At 39.4% G+C, this 25,021-nt stretch overlaps 1 protein-coding gene across 7 annotated transcripts in view; it reads left to right on the top strand.

The window, feature by feature from the left end:
• Nucleotides 1-25,021, top strand: part of LOC135709868 (dual specificity calcium/calmodulin-dependent 3',5'-cyclic nucleotide phosphodiesterase 1-like) — a 714,199-nt gene that overhangs the window by 669,613 nt on the left and 19,565 nt on the right. The window lies entirely within an intron of this gene.

Consider the following 25,021-nt stretch of genomic DNA (forward strand, 5'->3'; position numbering starts at 1 on the left):
TAAATGAAACTACAATGTGTTGAATCGGAACCTACCTAACTAATTAAAACCAAAGATTTAAGTAAGCTAAAGGAGAAAAATCTATTCAACTCTCTAATAAGGAAAATCCCAAAGGCTTGGTAGCCATCATAATGAAGTAATGAAATTGGGTTGTTAGCGGAATGCTTTAATAAAACAGCAAAATAGGGTTATCTTCCATTTAATTCCACTTAATTAATTTTGGTATCCATGACAGATACGTATTTCGACTACAATGTGCAGTCTTCATCAGTGCCATTCCCACTAAAGAACCTATCAAAATCTAACCCCCTTAAGTACTCATCCCCTAGGTATAAAAGTCAAGATCACAGGTATATAAATGAAACTACAATGTGTTGAATCGGAACCTACCTAACTAATTAAAACCAAAGATTTAAGTAAGCTAAAGGAGAAAAATCTATTCAACTCTCTAATAAGGAAAATCCCAAAGGCTTGGTAGCCATCATAATGAAGTAATGAAATTGGGTTGTTAGCGGAATGCTTTAATAAAACAGCAAAATAGGGTTATCTTCCATTTAATTCCACTTAATTAATTTTGGTATCCATGACAGATACGTATTTCGACTACAATGTGCAGTCTTCATCAGTGCCATTCCCACTAAAGAACTTATCAAAATCTAACCCCCTTAAGTACTCATCCCCTAGGTATAAAAGTCAAGATCACAGGTATATAAATGAAACTACAATGTGTTGAATCGGAACCTACCTAACTAATTAAAACCAAAGATTTAAGTAAGCTAAAGGAGAAAAATCTATTCAACTCTCTAATAAGGAAAATCCCAAAGGCTTGGTAGCCATCATAATGAAGTAATGAAATTGGGTTGTTAGCGGAATGCTTTAATAAAACAGCAAAATAGGGTTATCTTCCATTTAATTCCACTTAATTAATTTTGGTATCCATGACAGATACGTATTTCGACTACAATGTGCAGTCTTCATCAGTGCCATTCCCACTAAAGAACTTATCAAAATCTAACCCCCTTAAGTACTCATCCCCTAGGTATAAAAGTCAAGATCACAGGTATATAAATGAAACTACACTGTGTTGAATCGGAACCTACCTAACTAATTAAAACCAAAGATTTAAGTAAGCTAAAGGAGAAAAATCTATTCAACTCTCTAATAAGGAAAATCCCAAAGGCTTGGTAGCCATCATAATGAAGTAATGAAATTGGGTTGTTAGCGGAATGCTTTAATAAAACAGCAAAATAGGGTTATCTTCCATTTAATTCCACTTAATTAATTTTGGTATCCATGACAGATACGTATTTCGACTACAATGTGCAGTCTTCATCAGTGCCATTCCCACTAAAGAACTTATCAAAATCTAACCCCCTTAAGTACTCATCCCCTAGGTATAAAAGTCAAGATCACAGGTATATAAATGAAACTACAATGTGTTGAATCGGAACCTACCTAACTAATTAAAACCAAAGATTTAAGTAAGCTAAAGGAGAAAAATCTATTCAACTCTCTAATAAGGAAAATCCCAAAGGCTTGGTAGCCATCATAATGAAGTAATGAAATTGGGTTGTTAGCGGAATGCTTTAATAAAACAGCAAAATAGGGTTATCTTCCATTTAATTCCACTTAATTAATTTTGGTATCCATGACAGATACGTATTTCGACTACAATGTGCAGTCTTCATCAGTGCCATTCCCACTAAAGAACTTATCAAAATCTAACCCCCTTAAGTACTCATCCCCTAGGTATTTTGGTATCCATGACAGATACGTATTTCGACTACAATGTGCAGTCTTCATCAGTGCCATTCCCACTAAAGAACTTATCAAAATCTAACCCCCTTAAGTACTCATCCCCTAGGTATAAAAGTCAAGATCACAGGTATATAAATGAAACTACAATGTGTTGAATCGGAACCTACCTAACTAATTAAAACCAAAGATTTAAGTAAGCTAAAGGAGAAAAATCTATTCAACTCTCTAATAAGGAAAATCCCAAAGGCTTGGTAGCCATCATAATGAAGTAATGAAATTGGGTTGTTAGCGGAATGCTTTAATAAAACAGCAAAATAGGGTTATCTTCCATTTAATTCCACTTAATTAATTTTGGTATCCATGACAGATACGTATTTCGACTACAATGTGCAGTCTTCATCAGTGTCATTCCCACTAAAGAACTTATCAAAATCTAACCCCCTTAAGTACTCATCCCCTAGGTAAAAAAGTCAAGATCATAGGTATAAAAATGAAACTACAATGTGTTGAATCGGAACCTACCTAACTAATAAAAACCAAAGATTTAAGTAAGCTAAAGGAGAAAAATCTATTCAACTCTCTAATAAGGAAAATCCCAAAGGCTTGGTAACCATCATAATGAAGTAATGAAAATGGGTTGTTAGCGGAATGCTTTAATAAAACAGCAAAAAAAGGTTATCTTCCATTTTATTAAAGCATTCCGCTAACAACCCAATTTCATTACTTCATTATGATGGCTACCAAGCCTTTGGGATTTTCCTTATTAGAGAGTTGAATAGATTTTTCTCCTTTAGCTTACTTAAATCTTTGGTTTTAATTAGTTAGGTAGGTTCCGATTCAACACATTGTAGTTTCATTTATATACCTGTGATCTTGACTTTTATACCTAGGGGATGAGTACTTAAGGGGGTTAGATTTTGATAGGTTCTTTAGTGGGAATGGCACTGATGAAGACTGCACATTGTAGTCGAAATACGTATCTGTCATGGATACCAAAATTAATTAAGTGGAATTAAATGGAAGATAACCCTATTTTGCTGTTTTATTAAAGCATTCCGCTAACAACCCAATTTCATTACTTCAAAACAAGTCAGTTTCCGGCTCTAATGGTGGTATAGGGGAGAGGGGGGCAAGCTGGCCACAGTAACGAAACTCGAATATAATTTCACAATTTTGACCAGAAAATTATTCTTTCTATACCCTACAGAAGCTTCAAGGGTTGACCTATGAAGAACTTGAAGAGCAATCATACAAATATATTTAATTCGATTAAAATTCAAAAGAAAATTTAATTTTTTCTGGCACAGTTTTTGGTGAAGTCATGTTTATTAAGGTTCATTAAAATTACACAATCTTTCAATATGTTTTTATGAAATTTCACTTGTTAGAATTTTTTTCCAATATTTTTTTTTTATCATAAATTAGTCTTAACTGTGATGTACTACGGAATGAATGTTAGGCACTGTTATCCTTATAAGTTGAAGTTTTAGAGAACTGGCTCGAGACATGCCTTGATTTTAGTAAATTAAATATATTGGCTGGTGATTTTAATATTAATTGGCGTGATAACCATAATTCGAATCATATGAAGCGTTTAGCTGAGTTTTTTAATTTAAAGCAAACGGTAAATGAATATACGCGTATTTCCAGGCACAGTAGAACTTTAAATGACCACGTTTATTCCAATTTTGATTCTATTTGTTCAGTTACGGATACTGATTTGAAAATAAACGATCATGAGACCTTAGTGATTAATGTCTTAGATCATGTTAACGATAACGATAATTTTGTAAAATTGAAGTGCTGGAAGAAATATTTGTTTATTTGTTTATTTGTTATGGTTGCATCAACAGACTAGAAATAGTCCCAATGATGTGTTGTAAAAAGTACAGATTATACAGACGACATACATATACTACAGTTACTACAGTTACAAACAAAAATAACTAAGAAAGCATTGTCAAGTTAATAAAAATTTATAAGTCTTAAATTTTACGCTTAGCTGTTGGGCATCAAGCGCCTTCGGTCAGCAAAAAAGGCAGAGAATCTTCGGCGAAGCATATTCCGTGTCAAGTGGAAATCGAACATCGACGCTACTCGGTTGAACACTAGCTGCAAGCCGTAAATAGCGCTCCCTATGCTATAATTAGTTCGAAGAAGTGGAAGTCTCAGCATAAGACTGTTGCGCAGTGATCGAGGTTGAACATTAATGTTCACTTGTTGCAGAATTGCTTCGCAGTCGATTCTTCCTTGCAGAGTATCGGCGACGGTTAAGGCTCTGAAAACATCTCTTCGGATACGTGTGTGTGTGTGTGTGTGTGTGTATGTGTGTATGTGTGTATGTGTGTGTGTATGTAACGAAATGAATGCGCTCACGTTTCTCAGCAACCGCTCAACCGATTTGGACAAACTTGGCGCCAAATGATAGGTCTTGGGGTCTCATTGAACGCTATTGAACGGTTTTGGAATCGGTGAACCGGTTCCGGAGATATGGCCAGAATAAGATCCGGTGAATATGGGCCTTCACGCTGGATTTAACGGAAAACGTATCAAAACCATCATATACCATTCGACTCAGCTCGACGAGATCGGAACATGTCTGTGTGTTTTTTTTTTTTTTTTTTTTTTTGGCAAGGAGGAAACCTTCAAAAAGGCCATCGTGCCACCGCTGACGACTGGGCGCACAATCGCGGTGACACGGTGTGTGGGATTCTTACCGCACTAAAACCTCCTTAGACGCCTTGCCCTTTTCCCCCGGAACCACTTGTCGTATTACTTCGGAGGGGGCCGTGCATTACGCACCTCACTTTACCTCAGCTAATTGGCGCTTCCAGTTCGCTGATCGTCTCTCCAATTTGTGAGCCATTTAGCTCCCAGCGTCACGTTCTACTCGGTTATCCCTGGTTGTGGATACAGCCTACTCTGACGGAGAGTTCTCCCGGCTTCGGCTTTCAGTTCGCACTTGTGTGAGCACGTTACTACTTTCTAGTTGGTCTTCCCGCCATTTTCGCTGCAGCGCTGACATGATCTGCGTTACTGCTCTGCTGACGGTGTTAAAGGTGCCCTCCTCTCGACACATTTCTTCGACGATATTCTCCGTGCTAAGGGCGAGCATATCCTCTCGCACATCATCAAATCTAGGACATTCGAAGACCACGTGCTCTGGTGATTCTTCCACATTCCCACACTCCGGACAGAAGGGTGACGTTGTGTGTCCGAACCGATGCAGGTACTGGAAGTTGACTTCTCCATGCTTCCTGTTCACCCAGGTCGAAAGAGTCGGTATTAGCTTGTGTGTCCATCTACCGTTCTCTGCTGCATCCCACTCCTGCTGCCACTTAGCCATCGACTCCGTTCTCACCATTTTTCGTACTCCTCTGGTTTCTCTCGTCATATAGCACTCGTAGTCCTCCGCCAAGGTGATGCCGATTGGGATCATACCGGCGATAACGCATACTGCGTCCATCGAAATGGTTCTGTACGCACTCACGACTCGCATAGCCATGAGCCGGAACGTACTGCTCAATTTACTTTGGTTCTGCTTCGTTTTCAGCGCTTCAATCCAGGCTGGACCTCCGTACCTTAGTATCGATGAGAACACACTAGCCAGAAAACGCCTCTTGCTGCTGCTTGGACCAGAATTGTTCGGCATGATTCTGGCTATTGCGTTGATAACCTTCGTCGCCTTCTCGCAAGCATATTCGATGTGGCTATTAAAGTTTAGCCGGTCGTCGATCATCACTCCCAGATACTTTAGCATGCGCTTCGAAGCAATGGTGTGCTCTCCAACGGTAATTTCTGCCCGCTGCATTGCTTTGCAGTTACTGACCAACATCACTTCTGTTTTGTGGTGGGCTATCTGCAGCTTCGCTCCTTGCATCCAGTTACCAATCGTATCTATCGCCTCGGCCGCCAACATTTCCACTTCTTCCAGCGTCTCACCGGTTACCGTCAAGACGACATCGTCCGCAAAGCCAACGATCTCAACTCCTTTGGGCAGCTTGAGCGTCAGCACGCCATTGTACATTCCGTTCCACAGCGTGGGACCTAGAATGGAGCCTTGGGGAACCCCCGCCGTGATTCTAAGCGATTTCTGCCCCGTGTCTGTCACGTAGACCAGGACCCGGTTCTGGAAGTAACTACTTAGAATCCTGCAGAGGTAGTCTGGAACCCTCATTCTATGGAGCGCCTTGGCGATGGCCTCCCAGCTGGCGCTATTGAATGCATTCTTCACATCAATCGTAATCACGGCGCAGTATCGATTTCCTCTCCGCTTCTGTTTGGAAGCTTTCTCGGCTCTGTCAATCACTGTCCGAATTGCATCCACCGTCGATCTTCCTTTCCGGAATCCAAACTGTCTCTCCGACAATCCGTGTTCACTCTCCGTGCATTTCGTCAGCCTGTTGAGGATGATCCTCTCCAATAGCTTTCCTACAGTATCCAGCAAGCATATTGGCCTATACGATGCAGGATCCCCCGGCGGTTTTCCGGGCTTCGGCAACAGCACAAGCTTTTGTACCTTCCACCTATCAGGGAACTGACCCTCGTCCAGACATTTCTGCAGCACCATCCTGAACATGTCCGGAAACGTCTGGATCGCCGCCTTCAACGCCACGTTGGGAATTCCATCCGGGCCGGGAGCTTTATTCGCTTTCAGCCCTTTCGCTGCTGCTATGAGTTCCTCGTTGGAGACTTGTTCAACGTTGTCTTCATCTACCTCGCCATATGGTGTAGGTGGCCAGTTCGTTGGGTCATGCTGTGGGAAAAGTCCCTCCACGATGACTTTCAGCTTGTTGTGACACATTTCAACCGGCATCGTTGGGCCTCTGATCTTCGCCATCGCAACTCGGTATGCGTTGCCCCAGGGGTTGGCATCGGCATCGCGGCACAACTCCTTGAAACTATTTGACTTGCTCAGCTTTATATTTCGTTTCAGTGCAGCCCTGGCCTCTCGGAACACCACCCTGCGCTCCTCTCTGTCTGCTTCTGTTCTTGCTCTCTGAGCACGCCTTCTGGCTAGAAGACAAGTAGCACGGAGGGTGCTAATTTCCTCGTTCCACCAGTAGGCTGGACGCCGCCTGTTCGTTGGCTCCAGTTTTCTCGGCATAGTTGTGTCACATGCCCTTGCTAATGATTCGGTCAACTCGTTCGCGCTTAGGCCCGGGACGCTGTTGTCTACCCTTAGAGCTTCGATGAAGAGATCCTTATTGAATGTCCGCCTGATGGTCACTATGGGTGTACTCCTCGCACACTGTCCAGTTCATATTTGCCATTAGCGACGTACTGCAGAAAGTGACGTCGATAATGGATTCCCTACCATCTTTGCGGAAGGTTCTGATGGTTCCTTCGTTGGCCAGACTGACGTTCAACTTTGCCAGAGCTTCCAGCAGGCTATACCCTCTTGCGTTGGTACATCTGCTCCCCCAATCCACTGCCCAAGCATTGAAGTCTCCTGCGATGACGACTGGTCTCCGTCCAATGAGCTCTTCGGTGAGCCCATCTAGCATCTGATGGAACTGCTCAATTGTCCATCTCGGGGGTGCGTAGCAACTACATACATAGATTCCATTGATTTTGGCGATCACGAAACCTTCATATGAGCTTGCCACCACTTGTTGTATGGGATACCTGCCCATGACTTGTATGGCCGCCATTCCTGCTCTATCCGCCACCCAGTTACCATTATCGAGAGGGACTCGGTATGGCTCTGCAATGATTGCAACGTCGCACTTTGTTTCCGTTGTTGACTGCCACAACAGTTGCTGTGCTGTGTTACAATGATTGAGATTTATTTGGGTTACCTTCATTATTGCTGGCCCACCATCGCCTTCTTGAACTCAGGGCACCTGAAACTTCCCGTCACATGGCCATTTCCGTCCTCCTTTTTGCAGAGCATGCACCTCGGTTGCTTTGTACAGTCTTTTGCAACGTGCCCCTTCTCTCCGCATTTCCTGCACAGATCAGATCTGTCAGGGCCTTTGCAGTGTCTCGCCTGGTGACCGAAGCCCATGCATTTGTAGCATCTCTCCATTTTCTTAGATACCCGAGGAATAGCTTTCAACGGGCACACTGACCACCCAACCTTGATTCGGCCAGTCTTCAGCAGCTCGTTAGCTGCGTCCGAAGAAAGTCGTATCGACGCCGTCTGCGTGCCACCATACGCCTTTCTCAACCGAATTGCCATCGGTACGTCTCCCAGGTTGCATTGCACCTTCAGCGCACTTTTCAACTCGTCTTCTGTTGTGACCTCGTCCAGATCCCTGCACTCTACCACTGTCTCCTGGGATAAGGCTCTTACGTTCGCCGTCTCGCCAAGAGATTTTTCGACGAGCTCCTTAAAAGCTGCGCTCTTAACCGTAGGGTCCCTTTTCAGCTCGAATAGCATCTCGCCTTTCTGGGTTCGCCTGGTTTTCACCACATTCTCGCCTAGTTGTTTCAACTCAGGATCCTCTCACTTTCCGGAGGAGTGCTGCGTAGGACGTTTTGTCCTTCGCCTCAACAACCAGAGCGTCACCCTTGCTTCTCTCCCTACGAGGCCTAGGCTTCTCCTTATTCTTCCTGTCTTCCTTCTTCTTCTCTTCCTTCTTCCTCGCTTCCTCTTCCTTCTTCCTCACTTCATCTTCCTTCTGTTTTTTCTTCCTCTCCTTCTGGTTCTCGACTTTACGCCACGCACCATTTTCTCCCATCTCCTTGATGCCTTCCTCGTCGTCCCTGCGTTTTTTGGGCTCCTCCTCATCTCCTGGCGTGTCCCTATCTCTCTTTTCAGGACGTGGATTTGTGGGTCCCTTCGGCGTCTCATGTGCTTGAGCCAGTCTTATGCTCTCCTTGGCCTCCAGCAGAGCCTTTTCGGCATTTTCGGCTCTTTTTCTCCACTCTTGACATTCCCGATCTGCCACTGTTATGCCGGATTTGATACCGGTCACAAGTTGCTTGATCTCTTTGTGTACGTTGTTTTTATCCTTCACGAACACATAGAGATCATCGATCTTCCTCCTGACCTCCGTCATTTTGGTTCTCCCGAGCTGCAGTTCTTGGGATTTGCTACTACTGGATATTGGTGTGAATATCTGGCTTAGCCCAACGCCTGGCTGCTCTTCTTGAAACTTATTGCTGCTGCTGGAATTTGCAGTGACCCCCAGGTTCGACACTGGTGATCTCTGCAATATCCCACTCCTTGCGAACACGTTTGCTCCTCCGTTTTCACTGTCTGGCGTCTTGCCGTCGTTCTTCATATTTTTTTTGGTATTTTCTTTTTCTTCATTTTTGTTTTTTTCTCCAATTTTATCCATTCTGATGGGTCCCCCCTTCGGGCCGCTATCTCCACTAGTTGTATGTAGTCTCCTATCGTGATCCCATGGTTATCTATGCAAGCAGGGAGGCCATGCTAGGGTTGACACGGTCCTTCATGGGGGCCGTGTTCAGAGCCAGATCGGCGTAAGTCAGGAATGTTACATCTGAGCCTACTACTCACCAATCACCAATTGGTGACGAGTTTTGAACGTATCCGTACATGTCTGTGTGTGTGTGTATGTGTGTATGTGTGTATGTGTGTATGTGTGTATGTGTGTGTGTATGTAACGAAATGAATGCGCTCACGTTTCTCAGCAACCGCTCAACCGATTTGGACAAACTCGGCGCCAAATGATAGGTCTTGGGGTCCCATTGAACGCTATTGAACGGTTTTGGAATCGGTGAACCGGTTCGGGAGATATGGCCGGAATAAGATCCGGTGAATATAGGCCTTCACGCTGGATTTAACGGAAAACGTATTAAAACCATCATGCGACACATCAAATTACTACAGAATTCAAAAATAAGATCAATGCAAGTCGTGTTAAGTGTTCCAGACCACATTGGACACACTTGGACATGTTCCGGGTACCCCGGGGAAGTTGCTTGAATATGAGTTGAATTAAAACCCATTAAATCACATTAAAATACGATGATAAGGTGATTGGTAGCCTCACCAAATAGACTACACCCGGATATATTCCGGGTACCCCCAGGCAGTGGCGTAGCGTCATTGGATGACACGGGGGTGGGGGGCTTGGTCACTGATAATGACAATTAAATAAATAAACTTGAATAAGTAAGAAGGGTCTGATCACACCATAGGTGGATAAATTCGGGTTTTTTTTTAAGAATAATCCACGGAACACCATCGGGTCCAGCCTTAGTTGAAGTCTTAAGTTTAGATGCTGCTCTAAAAATCGTATCTGTAGTGGCTTCGACCATGCTGAGCGTTTGGTTGATCAAAGGAACATTACTGGCCGCGGAAGTAATGATATTAGCGGAGAGTTGCTCGGCTTCAAACACACTAGCAAATTTGGCTGAGAACAGGTTGCAAATGTCTTGTTGATTTCCAGCAGTTTCACCATTAAAAATCATGGAAGAGGGTAAGCCGACTTCCCTGCGTTGTTCATTTACGAAGTTCCAGAAGGATTTCGGGTGTGATTTTAGCCGCCGTTGAATCCTCCTTTGATAGCGTTGAAAACAGAGACGACTTAGCCGCTTATACTCGTGGTTGAGTCTGACATAGTAGCATTTCAGCGGCAGTGTGCGGAGTTTAGTAAATCTTCTGAAAGCAGCCTTCTTAGTTCTTTTCAACGAGCGAAGATCTTTCGTCATCCACGGGACGCGAGAGTCGATATGGATCATCTTTTTGGAAACGTGACTGTCAATGACATATGCCAAGACGTGAGAAAAGGTTTGTGCAGCAATGTTGACGTCTACAGGATCTAGGTTATGCTCCCAATCCAGGTTAGACAGCACATGGACGATACTGCGATGGTCAGCTCTACGGAAGTCATATGACACAGCGTTTGGAGTGCTGGTGAAATCATGGACAATATTATTTTCGATCACGATAACTAAAGCAGGGTGATGATGCACTACCTTGACTAAAGGTTCGGGTGCCGTGGAGAGGAAAGGAGCTGTATCACGAGCACTCACAAAGCAGAGATCCAGGGTGCGGTTGTTTTCATTCAACAGGCCATTGATTTGTGACAGAATTGCGGTACTATAACTGTCCAAGAGCTGGATGGTTCCTACGTGGAAAGATGAACGCTCGTGATCAGGACAAAAGAAACCACTATGGGTTGGAGTCCATGCAATGTCCGGTAGGTTAAAATCGCCAAGAACAATAACTTCGTCGGAAGGGCCTGCTTTGTCTGAAGCGGCCAAGACGGATCGACAATGTGCGTCAATAAGCTCCAAGTCACGGGTTCGATCTGGAGGAATGTACACTGCACAGAGAAGCAATTGACGATCACCAAGTTGAATAGCCACCCACATTTGTTTCAACCCTGTTCCAGGAATCGTCCTCGATAACTTCTGCTTTCAGCTTGGAATTAACTGCGATAAGGACGCCTCCCCCAGTAGTTTTCCTACTATTATTCGTGTTTCGATCGCAGCGAAATATTTCGTAGCCAGCACCAAAGACATAGTTTGAAATGGTTCGATTATTGAGCCATGTTTCGGTCAAAACTAAAATGTCGTAGCAGTGATCCATGACGGCCAGATGATAATCTTCCACGAGGCCTTTCATACCGCCAACGTTCTCATAGTAAATCGTTATGTCCGACCTCCGCTGTTCGGGAACAATGGAAGGTTCAGCGTGTAGTTGCATTTGGGAGCTGGTAGATGTCACTTGACGGAGGAAGGATGTTCCAGTAGGGCCGTTGCCAATAACAGGAATGTGGAAGACCCCTTCTCCCATCTCAAACGCAGGGCCGGGACGACTGCTGGTTGATGGCAGGAGGGGCTCGACTGCGATGAGTGGAATAGGGGCTTCCTCAGGGCGGACGGCAAGAATGCGTCCCGGAGTGCAGTTGACTGTGGTGGCTCCATGTTGCCGACTGGCAGATGTTTGAGGTGAGTTGAAGGCACTGGAATTATGAATTATGATCATCATCAGGCAGTGAAAGTTCGTTAGTAAGTGTGTACTTGCCTAATATAGCAAGCTGGGAGACCCTCAATCCACATCTTAACTCAGGGCCAGGACGACTTGGATGAACGCTGGCTGCAATAGGCGCGACTGATTTAGAGGAACTGGGGACTTCCAAAATGCTTTCTACGTTGCGTCCTGGTAGAGAAGTAATTTGGCTCAATAGATTTTCAGAGGGCAAGCAGTTTCGAATCTTGTTGAGAGGAGCGTGCATTTTCCATTCGCGGCCGGTAACTTAGATGAATCTACAGCTGTTCTTAATAACGCATTGAAAACGTGTACCAATCAACTAGTTGAGCAAAAGTTTGTTTCTTTGAAGAACTCGAACAGCTGGTACAATTTGGATATTTTGCGTCCTAAGCGGAAAAGGAACAAATGGTACAAAAAGTTTTGTAGATCAAATAATGAAAATCATTGGAATAGGTACACAATCGCCCGTAATAAGTATTCACAATCGATAAAAAAAATTCGTTGTGAATATGTTCAAAGGAAGATTGATCAGCATCAAAACAACAACAAAGAGTTATGGAAAATTTTAAAATCTTTATTAAAATCTATTAATTGCAAACTGCGGTCCATAACCTTTAATGGGACATTAGAACAGTCACAATAAGTAATTGCATCTAAGTTTAATGATTATTTTGTAGACAGTCTTTCATTGATTAATCAATCCATTGAATTAGTCAATGAACCTGACGAAATAAAACAACCAATTAATAATATTTGTAGATTTGAAGGTTTTCACCCAATTACATTAGATGAACTTAGAGTTATTTGTTTTTCATTAGGAAAATCGGCTGGAGTAGATCATGTTAATGCTAAAGTTATTCAAGATTGCTTTCATGTCATTGGCCACACCTTGCTGGACCTTATTAATGAATCATTGCAAACCGGACATGTGCCACAAATTTGGAAGGAATCCTTAGTGGTCCCTATTCTAAATTTTGCCGGAACGATTAAAGCCGAATAGTTTCGTCCTATCCACATGTTGCACACATTAGAGAAAATCTTAGAACTTGTTGTTAAAGGCCAGCTGTTGGAGTATTTAAATAGTAATAGTTTGTTGATACCAGAACAATCGGGAAGTCGGGAAGGTCATTCTTGTGAAACGATTTTTTTTTTGATCTAAAACGCGCTTATGAAACAATTTCTAGTCCCTTATTGTTAAGATCAATCAAGCGCTTAGTGATTACGAGTACTGCATATAAATGGTTTGAAAGCTATTTGTCTGACAGAACTCAGCGGACTGTTTTTAATGATTCTGTTTCCAGTCCCGTGGGGAATAACCTTGGAGTGCTCCAAGGAAGTGTATTAGGGCCCCTGTTATTTATTATGTATATTAATGACATGAGACGTGTTTTACGATTTTGCGACATTGATCTTTTAGCAGATGATATTGTGTTATTCGTTGCAGCTAAGGATTTAGATGATGCCGTGTAACTTGAATGATATATTTATGTGTAACTTGAATGAAGATTTGCGTTCTCTAAGTAGATGATTGAAGTATAAGCAGTTGAAATTGAATACAAGTAAAAATTAATTTATGATAATTTCGCGGAATCGATTAAATGAGAACGTCTCTGTTGTAATTGATGATGAAACTATTGATCGCGTTCGGGAGATTAAATATCTTGGCGTCATTATTGACGACAAACTTAAGTTCAACTCTCAAATTGACAATGTCATCAAGAAAATTCTATGTCGACTGAAAAACGATTTAACTATTGCCAGTAAAATGCAGCTATACAAATCAATCATCGCTCCTCATCTAGACTTTTGCCCTTCCATTTTATTTTTGGCCAATGCAACACAAATATCGAGATTACAACTTTGATGCTAGACGCCTTACAATGGTTGTCGGTGAAGCAAAGAATTGTATATTTGACTATGGTAGTGATTTTTAAAGTAGTTAACGGTTTGCTGCTTCGATATTTGTGTGATCTAATTGAAAGTGGAAGTGACTTTCATAGATATAATACTAGAAACGCGGTTGAAATAAGAACACCACATTTCTTGACTTGCACTTCACAAAATTCATTATATTATAAAGGAATAAATCTTTTCAATTCGATGCCTAGACATATCAATCGTTCAGCAACATTTACAGAATTTAAAAGACAATGCACTTCACACGTTAAAACTGTCTTTTGAACAGTTATCCAGTGATGTTTTTATAAATTGAGCGGTTCCATATCATTAAAGCAACGAGTAATTTTCATCTTTTTTGATTTGCATGAAACCTTGCATACAAGTTTTTGGAGAAGAAAAACGCCGTTTTGCATACTTGGTTCGCCATTTTGAATCTAGCCTTACTTATGAGAAGGGCCTATGAAAAATGCACATGATATCTTCAAAAAATTGTATCTCGGAAACGGTTTGTCCGATTGGTTTGGTCTCTTGGGCGAAGTTTTAGACAATTGTTGGTGTTATATGGATAAAATATGCACGGTAAAAAAAAAGTTTGATATTTGTGTTTTGAACTAAAATATAAATTTTCCGTTTAAAGTGACATGTCAATAATTTTTTTATTATCCTTATGTTATAGCTGACTAAAAATGCTATCTAGTACACAGTAGGTTGTTCTGGAGAAAAATAGGTTACAATGAAAAAAATTGTTTTTTAAAAAAATACAATTTTCAAAAAAGCTATTAAGAAAAGTCAAAAAAGTTTGTCACCCTAATTTTATGAAAGTACATCAAATTTGCAAACAAAAAGTACTTCGGTAACATTTTTCTAAGATGCACCGTTTAGAAGATATTACTGATTTAATATTGTTTTTTTTTGATAACTTAATAAGTTTTGGCCCTTTTCGGATGTACTCCGTGTTTTTCCAGTTTCAAAAGTATTTTTTCGGAAAGATTGGAAAATTTTGAGTTAAAATGACACTGACAGCTTAAAGATTCGAGTGAAATTCTCTGCCTTAAAAGTATTTTGAAAAACAAGTTACAAAATCCCACTATCAGGAACAATGATTTCTTCAAGTGATTTTTGGTGCGTTGTGCTGAAAATGTGCATTCAACTCTTGCATATCGCCTAACAGTTTAATCCATTTAAACTGGATGTGTTTATACTGTGCATATTTTCTCTCTATTGCCGAACATCGCCACAGACATCAAACCGATGAGACAACTCGATTTCGAGATACACCTTTTTGAGAACTGCAAATGTAAGCTCCTCAATTAGCAAGATTCAAAAGAGCGAATTAAGCTTATTTTTCAGGGATGGTGATTGTGCGCAATAAAAAATAACATTATATGTTGGATATCATCAGTTTATTTTTATTCCTGTATTTTTATAAAATTATTGTTTACACAACTTTCTTAACAATATTGAATATTTTGGCATCATTGTCAGGACAGTTTGAATAAAGCTTTGCCTTTATTGTATTTTCTGATAGAGGAAGAAATGAGTGGAATTTTAGAGTTCCTTGAATTGTTTTTGCATTATTATATTGATTATTTAGCTGCAAAGACATATTTTCGTATTCTTCTGTAGTAGAATAACAAAATGACAACTTTGTAAGTTCTTCTTCTTTTCGTTTGTTTGCCCAATTAAACAACTCTCTTGCAGTCTTTATCGGGTGTTCGCGTTCTTTGGCTAAACTTGCTCTGGTAGCCATGCGTTTTATCGTACCTCCAATAGCATCGCATGGACCTTTCCGTGCGATGTTGCGAAGAAATGCCATTCAGCGTCAATACCATACTTTGACTTAAATTTACAAAGGCTAGAAAAGTTTTTTCGGTTTTTATACTGTGAAGCAGCACCATCTGACATAAAAATTTTTTTTTTTATGTTTTTATTTTGATCAATTTGTAAAAAGTTTATCATTTTATCAATAAACAAATTGACAGCGACTGAATCATGTCTTAGTTCTTCAGAAATTATAATGAAGCTAAAATGTTTAATTTGCATATTTTCAGTATAATATATGAAAGGATGGATTGTGGCCTGTTGCACGTTCCAATGGTGTGATTGAACTTCATCCTGCAAAACGAAGCTGTAATTTTCAGAAAAGTCACAAATAGCTAAAAATTCACCATCTTGCATTTCTGTTTAAGCGTCTAATTTAAAAAGATTTCTTCGTACACCTTCGACGATTTCAGCGCACTTTTTTTCAGGATAGTGAACATTTTTAACCTTACCTAAATCTATAGGCGAAACACGAATAGCTGCTATTCCTCGGTTGAATATTTCGACGTCTACAGGCATCGTGAAGTCTTCATTTGATTTAATTGTGCTTAGCGTTGACTCTGATGGTATCGTGACCAAACTTTCATAGCTTTGCGAATCAGGTACATCAGGTATGGTCTGAACAGTTGGCATCCTTGAGCCGCCGGCTACGCTTTGTTCCTCGTTTTGGGTGAGGTGAGCTCTTGAATCAATATGTAGACGGCAAGACGAACAAACACGAAAATCCTTGGTGTTCAGTGTGGATACCTTGGAAAATCCAATTGATTTTAGTTTTTGGATGATACCATCCGTGAGATATCGCAGCTCTTTCGAACACTGAATGTCTTTGAATGGGCGAATACATCTTATTTTACTCATTTTGTAATCTGTAACATAGAAAATATTTTCAATTGTTAGTTTTGTACGAAAATATCACAAAACATATAATTAAAATGTGTATTTAAAACTTACCTTTGCACCAAAACGTGTTACACTTTCCTTTACAATTATTATGTTATCAAACAACACTGGATCTCGTTCAAAAACACAGGATTATGAGCTGAAATTACTATAATCACTATGTTACTAGCAACCTTTCTGCATTTACTGTTTGGTTTTCCCTAGTAGATACTGGATGAATTCAGAACCGAGTCAGACATTATTATACAGCTCACGGGTAGAAATCATAGAATGCTGGGTAAAGACTGTTGGAAGATAGGTAGAGTTGAACGCTCAGGTTTCGTCGAACCTTCAGGTACGAGTTTGGAGAGTTGGAGCGAGGTAGATTTGCTGGCGTAGGTATATTGTTATTGAAGAAGATTGTAAATTGTATATACCTGGAATGAATAAAGAGTGCGGCGGTTGTTGATTGAGGTATCAGTCGACAGCCCTCTAGTTTGATGGAAGGTGACTACTGCGTTCTTTTTATTTATTATTAAGGAACGGTCAACGACGGAGCTAGCCTCGTTATGGCCAGCGTGGCCATGGTGGACTAGTTCCAACAAAGACCATGTTTACAATCACCAACTGTACGTAGTACAGCTAACTGGTATCTGATTACCTGTATCTAATACTTGTTAGCACGTTTTCAGCACAACGCACCAAAAATCATTTGAAGAAATCATTGTTCCTGATAGTGGGATTTTGTAACTTGTTTTTCAAAATACTTTTAAGGCAGAGAATTTCACTCGAATCTTTAAGCTGTCAGTGTCATTTTAACTTAAAATTTTCCAATCTTTCCGAAAAAAATACTTTTGAAACTGGAAAAATACGGAGTACATCCGAAAAGGGCCAAAACTTATTAAGTTATAAAAAAAAAACAATATTAAATCAGTAATATCTTCTAAACGGTGCATCTTAGAAAAATGTTACCGAAGTACTTTTTGTTTGCAAATTTGATGTACTTTCATAAAATTAGGGTGACAAACTTTTTTGACTTTTCTTAATAGCTTTTTTGAAAATTGTATTTTTTTAAAAAACAATTTTTTTCATTGTAACCTATTTTTCTCCAGAACAACCTACTGTGCACTAGATAGCATTTTTAGTCAGCTATAACATAAGGATAATAAAAAAATTATTGACATGTCACTTTAAAGGGAAAATTTATATTTTAGTTCAAAACACAAATATCAAACTTTTTTTTTACCGTGCATATTTTCTCCATATAACACCAACAATTGTCTAAAACTTCGCCCAAGAGACCAAACCAATCGGACAAACCGTTTCCGAGATACAATTTTTTGAAGATATCATGTGCATTTTTCATAGGCCCTTCTCATAAGTAAGGCTAGATTCAAAATGGCGAACCAAGTATGCAAAACGGCGTTTTTCTTCCCCAAAAACTTGTATGCAAGGTTTCATGCAAATCAAAAAATACAAAAAATAAAAACTGGAAAAATTTCCCACTTGTTCGTGGAACCGCTCAATTGACAAATTATGTGTCTTGACGAAGTTATCTCTAACGGATTATTTTATATGGATAACTACTTTTTAATAATTATTGTAGCACTGCAAAAACTATTTCTGTTCGCCACGATGGTGATGATGGAATTTTAATATTTGTTTTAATAGTAGTAGATTTAAAAAAAAAAGTAGTCTACAAGGGTTTGAGCATCGCGCGCGTTTTACGGATATAGAGAACTGAATTTAACATTTGATAAAAAAAATGCAATTTTGAAGCTTATTTGGAAGATACCTTGAGTTAGTAGTAAGTTTTTTGGCAAATGTCGGGGGTTCGTGAGCATTCCTGACATAGCTGAAAATTATGATAGCATCAGATTGCGGGGTTGCTAGTGTAATAGGATGCTTTGTTGATTGTTCATTAACTCTTGATCGCTTGCAATACTTATGAATATTTTAGGTGGACAAAAATCTTCGTAATATTATTTAATAAAGGCCAATATGGCACCTCCACACAAAATTAAACAAGGATAACATTATTACGGTAATTTCGGTAATCGGGTTGGAGTTCGTGAGCTCCCGAATTTGAAGCAAAACAGACCTAATTGACGTAACTTACCTTATCTACCACTCCCACTCACTTTAATCCACATTTGGATGCATAAGGCTTTTCAGATATGATTTTAAAATAAAAAAAATACGAACAGTAGCGAAATTACTGCCCTAGTTGAATCACATCAAAATATTATAACGAAAAATTGTTCAATGGATTTATCAAATACAATAACAATTTCGAACCACCCAACACACTCACATGTACGATCTGCTTTCAAGAAAATCTCATCAAAATTGTCAAAATCAAGTACAGTAAACTCTCCATAACTCGATATTGAAGTGACCATCGTGTTATAGAATTATCGTGTTCGTGCTTAATTTTAAGAATTATTCCTTCCACTGTAATATCTGTTCTTATTTATCTACATAAATTCAAGAAATGTTTCAATAATCCATTTACGGAAGCTCTGAGTAGTTTTTTTTCAAAATATTATGCCAATATGAACAAAAATACATACACATATAGGACTGTCAATTCTTGAAGTTTAATTTGTCGCATGAAAAGTTTTGGTTTAGTATGCGTTTTAGCTATCTGCCCCAATGTCGCCCAAAAAATTCTGGATGTGTTTGCAGTTCAATATACTTCACAAATGATTTAATATGAATGAGATTTGATCTACCGGGTGTTGCTTAAAAACAGTTTTTGAGCACTTCTATGACACTATGTCGCACTACCCAACTAACATTTTCAGCTTTATAAGCCAACTTTTGCAGCGTTGAGCTGTAAAGTAGCTGAAAAAAGCAGCAGCTACAAGCAGAAGCTAGCAAAATAGTTTTGGAGAGCGGTTACTCAACTTTTTCACAATCATTATTCAATTTGTCAGTCGCACTGAATAACATCAGCCAATAAACGCTGATGCCACTTCTATGCAAATATTAATCAACTTTCAACTTTAAGCTTCAAATTAAAGCTAATAAAGCGAATATATTACTCATTTGATGGCTTCTATACAACCAACCACTCTTGCTGAATAACATAAACATCAAAAGTGCTTTTTCAGCAACTAAACAACCTGTATTCAGCTAATAAACTGTGTTAACGCTAATTTGGAAGCATTTTTACTGTCAACAATTTTCGCAATGTAAACGCTTTACTCATTTCATTTATACAGCCTCAAGTTGTATTCAAATGCTATACAATATGAGGAAACCTTTACTCAACCTCTCTACAAGCAAATCTGGCGAACTTAGTCAGCTACTTATGGCTGTTATGACGGTTGGGACAAGCTCTTGTTGTATATCTATTTACGCTTCTATACAGCTGTTATACTGCTGTTTAGTTGCGTGTGAAATTGAAAAGCGCTTACTCAACCTTTACCTGATTATCCAATAATCACTACACAGTTTTCTCTTGACGCCAGGTTAAATATTGTTTACGCAATTTTTTTTTTGTTGGAGGAATTTATCAAATTTATTTTATTACGAATCAAATTAAACGAAATTAGTTATAAGCACACCACCAAATAATTTACACTGTACCGGAACCTGGAATCGAACTCGAGATGATCGCATTGACGAACCTTGAAACTACCAACTTCGCTACGCCAACACTTTGATCTGACGTAAACAAAAATACACGCCCTTATAAAACTAGATTGCTGAGTAGAGACTTTATAATAGTGCACATGAATCACTTTTGTCTAATCAAGAGTAAAAGCTGTAAAACTGCACAAGTCTAAAAATAAACCTAGTTGACTGTAAAATAGCTTCCAAAGTAGCGCTAACGCAGTTTATTAGCTGAGTACAGGTTGTTTAGTTGTTGAAAAAGCACTTTTGATGTTTATGCTATTCAGCAAGAGTGGTTGATTGTGTAGAAGCCATCTAATGAGAAATATATTTACTTTATTAGCTTTGTTTTGCAGCTACAAGTTGAATGTTGATTAATATTTGCATAGAAGTGACATAAGCGTTTATTGGCTGCTGTTATTCAGTAAGACTGACAAATTGAATAATGGTTGTGAAAAGATTGAGCAAACGCTCTCCAAAACCAATTTGCTAGCTTCTGCTTGTAGCTGTATCTGCAGCTTTGTTTCAGCTACTTTACAGCACAACGCTGGAAAAGTTGGCTTACAAAGCTGAAAATGTTAGTTGGGACGTGTGCAGTTTTACAGCTTTTACTCTGCTCCTTTGCAAAGCTGAAGTAACTAGTCGAGAAAAGTGATTCATGTGTACTATTATAAAGCCTCTACTCAACGGTATTATTGTAGAAAGTCATGTATATTTGTTTACGTCAGTTCAAAGTGTTGGCGTAGCGAAGTTGGTGGTGTCAAGGTTTGCCAATACGGTTGTCTCAAGTTCGATTCCAGGTTCCGGTGCAGGGTAAATAATTTGGTGGTATGCTTATAACTAATTTCGATTAATTTGATTCTCACAGCAAAATAAACTCAATCCATTCCTCCAACAAAAAAAGCGAAAATAATATTTAACCCGGCTTCAAGAGAAAGCTGTGTAGTGTTTATTTGATAACCATGAAAAGGTTGAGTAAGCGCCGTTCAAGTGCACACACAACTAAACAGCAGGATAACAGCTGTATAGAAGCGTAAATAGATAGAGGAAATGGATGTAATGTCGGCCTAATGCCCCTAATTTGGGCCCATACATAAATTCAGCAATAGACTAAATTTTCAATAGCGACCAAAATATCCATTAGTACCGTGCCAATGACGCGTTCATCTAGATAAAATTGATAAAGAGCAGATTTTTACCAATGGGCCCAATCTTAGATCCATAGGCCAACATTAGAGCCATTTCCCCTATGCTTGTCCCAACCGTCACAACAGCCATAAGTAGCTGACTAAGTTCACCAGATTTGCTTGTATAGAGGTTGAGTAAAGGTTGCCTCATATCGTATAACATTTGAATACAACTTAAGGCTGTATGAATGAAATGAGCAAAGCGTTTACATTGTGAAAATTGTTAGTTGGGTACCGCCCTAAGCCAGTGATGCCAGATTTGAAGACATGTCATCATTTTGAAGGCATTTGAAATCTTATGGAGACTTTTATTTTCCGTAGACATTTTGTTTGTATTGCCTCATAGAGCCGTAATGCCTCCTCGGAGGGGATACCCTGATAAAAAAATAACCCTCAAAGCTTCGGTTGAATTATTCCTTAAATAACTTTTGAAATCTGATCAAGAATTACTAAAAATATGTTTCAGAATTATCAAGGAATTCAATTTTTAGTTTCCATTAAATTCTCATAGAATGTGCATTGGAATACTCCATGCAATTCTTTTCAGACTCTCTTAATAATTCGCTTGGAAATCTCCTCCTCCTAAACCTTCAATTTAATTTGGATTTATCCTCAGAATTTCCATCAAATTCACCTAATAATTCTCCTGAAATTATTGTCAGAACTCCCTTGGAACTCTCATCAGAATTCTTTTAAAATTCTCCCTTGAAGTTCACATGCAATTCGCCTCATAATTCCTAGTAAATAGTCCTACATTAAGTTTTCTTCAGAATTCACTTGGAATGCTCTCAAAATTCCCTTGGAATTATTCTCACATTTCCTTAGTTATTATGCTTAAATAATCTTTTGAATTTTCTTCTTATCTTGAAATTCTACTTTGAATAAAATTGAAGCTCTTCTCGTTTGAATTTTTCTCTGAACTACTTAAGAATTCGTCCAGGACATCAGTTGACTTGTTCTACTAGATCAACCAAGACTGCAATAATGCTATTCCCGAGTAATTCAGATGTTCAATGTTCTTCCAATCGTCCTGGAGTTCAGATAATTTGATCTACTAGATCAACCAAGATTGGGACAATGTCTTTAGTATCGAAATATTTCCAGACAGATGTACAGTGTCTATATGGATCATGCATGAACTGTATACCAGATATTTTAAGTTCTCCAAATTGTTCTGGAGTTCATTATTCTACTCAGGGCCCCACAAAGTCACTTTCAATCGAAAATCATCAAGTGACGATGAAACTGTAAACCATCACTTTCAATTGAAAGTTATTCTGTCTTCTCTTCGAGCAGATCTCCGTCGATCAGTTCTCATGCTGTTTGTTTTGGCTTGACTCGTGTTCATTTCTTCTATCATTGTCAAATGAACTTACTTACTATTTACGCATTGAAGCGAAGCTGTTCGATCCAAATTCGCCCAGTTTTCATGACTTTTGTTGATGGTTCACTCGGTTCATTTACTCGGTTTGTTTGCCCATCAATATGGGTATTTTTTTTTAATCGGTTGACGTCTAGGGATCCAAAAATGGTATTCGACGCCATTTTGAAATCCAAAATGGCGGCTTCCAGTTTAATAAAAAGTGGGAAATACTGTCAAATAACTATCAATAAAGGTATTCTAGAGGATGAAAATCGATATCCGATGCCATTTTGAAATCACACTTCCGACTTAATAAAAAAGTGGAAAGAAAGTCAAATACACATCAATATTGATATTATTGTAATCAGTATGAAGTCTACAGATCGAAAATTGATATGCGGCGCCATTTAGAAATCCAAGATGGCGGCTTCCGATTTCAGAACAAATGGGAAATATTGACAAATTCTTATCAAGATAGGTATTTTTGGAATCGAGGTGACATCCAGAAGCCAAAAATCGATGTCCGACGCCATTTTGAAATTCAAGACGGTGGCTTCCTATTTCAAAAGAAGTGTCGAATGGCCTGCAAATGGCCGAAAAATACCCTGATATTAGGGTATTTGACATTTTTTATGAAACCTAATGGCGACTATATTGGATTCCAAAATGGCATCGTTCCGTTCCGTTCAGAAAATACCCATATTGTAGGATATTTGACGCTTTCTGAACCCTGATGGCCGCCATATTGGATGTCAAAATGGTATCTGATACCGATTTTCGGCATCTACGCGTTGTCCCCGTTCCTAGAATAACCATATTGTAGGGTATTTGACTCTTTTTCTGAAACCCGATGGCCGCCATATTGGAGTCCAACATAGCGTCGGATATCGATTTTCGGCATCCACGCGTTGTCCCCGTTCCGAAAATACCCTTATCTTAGGATATTTGACACGTTTTATGAAACTTTATGAAACGTCCTGCAGTTCGGATGATTTGTTTTACTAGATCAACAAAGACTAGGATAATATCTGTAGTATCGAAATATCGATTTGGAAATCCTAGAACATTTGGCATGATCCACATAGACACTGCAAATTTGTTTGGGCATATTTCGATACCACAGATATTGAATTAGTCTTGGGTGATCTAGTAGAAAAATAATCTGATCTCCAGAATGATTTCAGAACCTATAACATCTTGTATACGTAGCAATATGTCGGACACGATCCACATAGTCACTTTGAATCCCTTTGGACATATTTCGATACTACATACATTATTGCAGTCCTGGTTGATATAGTAGAACAAATCATCTGAACTCCAGGACGATTTAGAATATCCGGTATACATGGCAATTACTCGCATATATACGATTCGTTTATGATTTGATAACGAAAAATGTTATGTTCATATTGGAAATATAAAACCATGAAAATGTCTCACATTGGACAGAACCCAGGGAATTTCCGTGTAGATCTGGTGTGACTTATGGAATTGAGATCATTTCTCGATTATTTGCAGGGTGGTTGGTTTGAACCGGTAAAAAATTGAGAGCCAAATGAACAACAAAATTGATGACAGCAAAATAATCCGGGACGGAAGGTTACAATGAATTCCACAATTTTTGTGACAGCACATCTGTCCCTTCGCGATTTTAGCGACATCATTAAATGTTTCCGCGATTTTTGCGGCTGAAAGTTCAAATCCGCGAAAATCGCGAAATCCGCGCCTGTTGTAACAGCCCTGAAAATGGAAGAAATTTGAAACGCCGAGCATGAAAATTTAAATAGCTAACTGAGATGAAGATAGCGTCATGATTTTGGGAAAAATATGAGATTCTGAGAAAAAATATGGCGGACTTCGAAAAATGTGATGCTCCTAGTGTCTACATTTTAAAAGGACGTAATTGGTTTTGTAAACAATGGTTTTAGCCATCGATTTCTCTCGAATAAAAACTTAGACACGAAAATTAATTACACCAACAGGTAGATGGATGTTTCCTCTACCACCTAGCATTGTTAATTTGGGGGGGGGGGGAGGGGGTACGCTTTTATCTGGGAGAAATGAACGGCTATAGCCATTGTATACAAAAGCAATTACCCCCCTTTGAAATGTTAGCACTGAATTAATAAAGCCAAAAATCCAAGTGACAAATACAGCAGTGCTGCGCTTGAGCGAAGGTCGAAGCAAAGCATAGAAAAATCAGCATATACACAAACCTTTTTTCTGAGGTTGGAATCTTATCTTTCAAATTTGTTTGGAGTGTTTAACTTTGAACGGCAGATGACGCTATTATCACAGAGGTAACTCTAAGACTAGAAGGTCCCGAAAAAACGTGCTCAACTTTTTGGCTCAGCTCTGGTACTCTCTTCGGTCCCAAGCTAATCGACGCGCCCCTCGAAATATATAAAAATCCACGAACCCCTCATTTCATCTGTCAAACTTTCATAGCAAATCAAAACAAACATAGTGTAGTACTAGAATTATGACTGGAATGGGGTACGTTAATCGATTTGCTTGGGACCAATAGGCTAGTCAAGTAGTGAGCCAATTTAAAATCGTTAGTTTCCACCGGTT

Source organism: Ochlerotatus camptorhynchus, unplaced genomic scaffold (assembly GCF_037179485.1).
Source record: "Ochlerotatus camptorhynchus isolate MF236.1 unplaced genomic scaffold, CSIRO-AGI_Acam_v1.1 ptg000367l, whole genome shotgun sequence".
Classification (NCBI taxonomy): Eukaryota; Metazoa; Arthropoda; class Insecta; order Diptera; family Culicidae; genus Ochlerotatus; species Ochlerotatus camptorhynchus.